This window comes from Hippocampus comes, unplaced genomic scaffold (genome assembly GCF_001891065.2).
Source record: "Hippocampus comes isolate QL1 unplaced genomic scaffold, H_comes_QL1_v1.1 scaffold528, whole genome shotgun sequence".
Classification (NCBI taxonomy): Eukaryota; Metazoa; Chordata; class Actinopteri; order Syngnathiformes; family Syngnathidae; genus Hippocampus; species Hippocampus comes.
In genome coordinates, this window is record NW_017804900.1 from 183,200 (window position 1) to 188,381 (window position 5,182).

At 43.8% G+C, this 5,182-nt stretch overlaps 1 protein-coding gene across 1 annotated transcript in view; it reads left to right on the top strand.

Annotated features, from left to right (window-relative positions):
* The first annotated feature begins 126 nt into the window (after positions 1-126).
* LOC109523828 (suppressor APC domain-containing protein 1) overlaps positions 127-5,182 on the top strand; it is a 10,994-nt gene continuing 5,938 nt past the window's right edge. The window contains exon 1 of the mRNA XM_019883237.1: positions 127-199. The gene's annotated coding sequence lies outside the window, so the exon portion shown is untranslated. The remainder of the gene's footprint in view (positions 200-5,182) is intronic.

Below are 5,182 nucleotides of genomic sequence, written 5' to 3' on the forward strand. Positions count from 1 at the left end.
TTTGTTTTTTTTTATTTTTATGAGTTGTTTTTTTTTTTTTTTTTTTTTTTTTACATGGCATATTTGTCAAGCTCAAGATAGGAAAGAAAAAGTGCCTTTTCAAATGGTACTTTTGCTAATTATTTTACAGGAGCATCACACCTGTGTCGCCCGCTTGGACCATGTGACGGTTTATGTGGCGTGATTAAAACAGCAGCAGGTAAGAATTCTGGTGTGTGTGGGCCAAAGGGCTCTAGAAAAGGTGAGGGGTTGCACGTATGCTATGCTCATGAAGAAAGCGTCGCAGCATTCCTCCGCAAAATTAATTAGCACACTGCTGTTGGGTTCGGCGAACATGAGCTCCACTTTTGCGTACAATTTCGAAAAGTAGCCATTTGACGCACAATCTCTCCCGTAGCTTTTATCGGGAGAAATTGAGCCCGTCAAATGTATGCTCGAGCAGATTATGTTATCTGTACAGTCGCCAGACACTCGATTAGGTACACATGCACTGTCTAAGTATGGCAAACAAAATATCACCGTTCCTTGCACTGGATCCATTACATTTCATTCTTACATACATTTCATACTAAATGATGAATGATGCCCATGAGGACACAAAAGACGCCGCCAACTCCTTGTACTGTGAGATAATCCCTCATAACCACTCTCCTTGCACTGGATCCATTACATTCCATTTCATTCTTACATACATTTCATACTAAATGATGAATGATGCCCATGAGGCCAAAATATGCCGACTCCTTGTACTGTGAGATAATCCCTCATAACCACTAATTGGTGCGTAATCCCCAAATGAAATTTGCATCTAATGTGGTCGACTCAGATTAATTGAGGGGGGGGGGGTTCATCAGATTATTCATGACTCCTGCGGCGCCTTAATTAGGCCTGTCTGTCTGCAAATTAAAGAATAATAACAAGCACGCACGCCTGTGCAAAAACAAGGGGGTGGAGCATGGTGCAACTCGGAAAGTACAGTGAGCAGACAGAAAGTACAGTATGTGCACTTTGCACACGTCAGACTGAAGGCCACCCGCAGAAGTCAATGAGTGCTGGAAACACATTTGAACAAATCCAACCAACTTGACTTTTTGGTTTTTCGCCAATAGTATAGCACCGCAATAAATGTCCCATATCAACGTTTAGATTATCTTTCTGCATGAAGAGGCTGCGCCAGAGAAAGTTGTTTGCGTCAAAAAAAAAAAAGAAGTGGGCGCGTCACGCAGATCGAGTTACAGTACTGTACAATATGTACGCACGAGCCCGAGTTATCACAATTCTACAAATAGCCTAAGACTCAACGAGAACTAGTGAAAACGTACATTTCACACGGCAAAGTAGCATGAAACGAAGACTGGCTGTACAAGCAGTAGTCGATGACGCACTTAACTTGGCAAAGGATTTGGGTCAATGAGATGCGACACACAAACACCGCAACTTGTCAAAGCTCCCAATCGCACGCAAAATCGTTAAACACACGCCTACGTCCAAACAAAATTACATGACGTGCGACATTATGGCAGAAAAAGACCCAAAGCAAATTTAACAGTACAAAAACTTACCATTGAAGTCTAAAACGGTACGATGTCAAAATTCCTAACGGTGTTTTTTACAAGCCAAGTGCGCACCAAAAATTACACAAAGTGAGAGGACTGAGATGTGTTCGTGTCCAGCTCGGAGAAAATAGCGTCTCGTTGGAAGTCGGACTACAACCGACGGAGGACGGTGTTTTTACACAATTACAAAAAATACAAATTCCACAAAGTGAGAGGACTGAGATGTGTTCGTGTCCAGCTCGGAGAAAATAGCGTCTCGTTGGAAGTCGGACTACAACCGACGGAGGAGGCTTACTCCCGTCCCGTTTTCTCTCCCGCTTGTTTGTTATGGACTGGGACTGGGGCGCGAGGGGATAGCTATCGGCGTGGTGGGGGCCGTCCCACGCGAGAAGTCAGTCACGTGGTTCCGTCAAAAAAATACATACATTGTTGGACTGTTACTTCAAGAAACGCTGAAATGACCGTAATCCAATTAAACGCAGCAAGGAGTAAAACGACTACGGGCGAGGGGGAAAAAGACGAAAAAGTTGAAGGGGCAAAAAAAAAAACCAAATTGACAACCAAAACTAAAAATAGTGAAAGAGTAGGAACGCTGAAATGACCGTAATACAATTAAACTCAGCAAGGAGTGAAATGACTACGGGCGAGGGGGAAAAAGACGAAAAAGTTGAAGGAGCAAAAAAAAAAAAAAACAAATTGACAACCAAAACTAAAAATAGTGAAAGAGTAGAAGTATAAAAATTATTTGAAAAGATTTCTTACCCTGTTGACATGTTTCAAAATGGTAGTTATAGCACGAACAGCTCCAGACGTTGTTGCCGTGTGCTCACTTGTGCCTTCTCTGTGCTGCATTGGGCGCTGCACGGAAAGTAGGTCAAAGAAACTTGGCAGGGGTTGCCATTTCCCTTCTCCCGCAAAATGTGACACACATTCTCGTGTTGGCCTTGCATTACGTTTTTTTTTTTCTGGAGCCGCGCCCACCTCCTCCAGTCACGTTGCATTGCAACGTGAGCACACTTTTTGGAACGCAATGTGCAGATGTATAGACGGGAAAATAAACAGTGTCGGGTGCATGGGAAACTGTACTAGATGAAAGACTTATAAGTCAGCTTTGTGACTTCACCAAGTGACCCGCGTCTAACAAATGAAAGCAGAAGGAAAGTGGAACTAGGTTTCCTTTATTGCACAAACATAATAAAAATTTAAGATGCAAGGAGAAATGAAGCATGTGGCCCATTTTGCATTGAATTTGCCTTCAAAATGGCTGCTTCAAACCAAAATGTCTGACTTGTTGTTCCATGTTTTTGTGTAGATTTTTTCTCCAACTTTCCATGACACTTTCGTGTGCAATTTGGCCTCAAAAAATTGTTCTTGAGACTTTTTGCTGAGTCCTATCATGATAGATGATGTCCACCCAATTCCACGCTCAGGTGGGCTCTGGCAATTTTCAGGCCCTTTTGTCATTCTGATACGTTGCAGTGAGAATTCAGCTTTTTACGGCAGTCTCATCGTTCTTCATTGGCTCTCTTGACCTTCCGTGATGACACCTTGTGTCTGGCGCCATTACTCCACACGAAATGCGATCCTCTTATCCACTATGACGCAGGTGTTTTTTTCCAAGGGGAGAAGTAGGAGTCAACACGGTTCGCTTATGTTTCCACACACATCATTTTGCTATTTTTAACACAAGCGTTTAGTCAGCCAGCGGGTCTCGCGTCGTTTCTTGAAGTGGCTGGAAATCGTCATTACCTCAAAACAGACAAAAGTGGCCAGCCTTCATTGCGAGGCCGTTGTTTCCGTGTGACAGCCACAGCTATAGGAGTACTTATGTCACTCTGATGGAATGCGTCCTTGTTGAAAAACATTCATCACGCGTTTTAGGGGCTGAAAAGGGGAGGGGAAGGCGTGGACCCGGTTTTGGTTGACGTTCCTTAATGAAGCAACTGTTTCAGAACCTGAGACCTGTGCAATTTGAGCTCTCTCATGCCGACACATAATGGTTAGTTAGCAAATGCTGACCCAATTCCCTAATCGGCCGCTAATCTGTGTATCAAGTGGCTCTTTATACATTGTCATATTTGAGGGGCCGCGCCTTGGGTAGTGCGAGCCCGCAAAGTGTTTGTCCACACTCTGACCTGTTTATTTACACCCATTTTACTGCGCTGCATTAAAATCCTAATCCTCTTCTTATTGTCTTCGCCCCCGCCTTCCCCACCCCGCCACATTTCCTAATCCAGGGCTGTGTGCTTTACACTTGGCGATGCAGTATTTGAAAGCATTGTTTTCCCTCTGCAGTCTTGCCCCTTGAATAAATTACCCCCCCCCCCAAAAAAAAAAAATGTCCTGTGCAACAACGTGAATGGAAGAAAAGCACTTAATCAGGTTTTTTTTTCTCCATTCAAGTGTCACAGTAGGATGAGATTTGCAGTGGATGTATTAGGGACCACACGCGTGTCCTCCCACACAGGAGGCTTTTCCATTAGTTCTGTGATTAGCGTCCTCATTAAGGTGTTACAGGCATCGAGAACGACAAAACGATGGGGCTTCGTCATGCGACCATGAGCTAAAATGGAGTGGGTGGTGGTTTTTTTGTTTTTTTTTTTGTGCACCCTGTTCTGGTTTTTCTTTTTTAAGGGCTCATGATCGAGCAGCTGAGGCACGTCTTTTACATGAGAAAAACTCAAACAACACACGCAACAAGAGAAAAATTAATCTCGCTATTTTGCTCTTATTATGTCAGTATTTATAATTTGTTAAAAAAAAAAATATATATATATATATATATATATATATATGTTTTTTTTTTGTTTTTTTTTTTTTGTGACGCAATAATAACGATGGAGAGGAGGTCGTTGCCTCACAGGTGCCGTTTGGGGCTTTCCGCATCCGTTTTCGTTTCTCGACTGCAGAGGCAAAACAGAGAAGCGGTACACCGCAGACAATCGATTGGCTTTTTCCCTCCACTCGGGCTTTGTTTACCAACGCGCCACACGAAATGAGGAAGAAACTGTTGACAAATAACGCCAAAGAAGTGGAAAGGAAGATGCGGCTTTTCAAGTGCAACATCAGAATTGGAATCACCCTGTTAATTTTGGTTGTGTCGATTTTATTGGAGTTTGTTCGGATGATTTTTGGTGGATTCTTTTTTTTTTGGGGGGAGGGGGTTAGTATCTTGCCATAATTCTGGTGAGGCTCACACTAAACAGCTTTCAATGTGAGTGGGGCTTATAGGGAAATTCAAATCCGCCCATAACTACGTGAGGGGCATCATGGGGGCATTTGCCCAGCTGTGGAGGCCATGGAGAGGTTGTGTGTATTTGGGGTGCAGCTGGATATCGTTGAAAGTTCACGGGGGGGGGGGTCCAGAGTGAAATATGCCCAAGTATACCCTCAATGTTTGTTTAGGGCAGACATGGGCAAACTACGGCCCGCGGGCCGGATCCGGCCCGTTGGTCTTTTTCATCCGGCCCGCCGAAGGTTGGTACAGTACACAATTAAGGTTTGATGTAAATTATTGCATTCATTTCATTTGGACTTGTAATACAGGCATTTAAACGCCAGATGGCGCAGTTACTTGAAGTCGCAGAGCACAAGGAGGGAGGGGGAGACGATACGGAAGCCCGGAG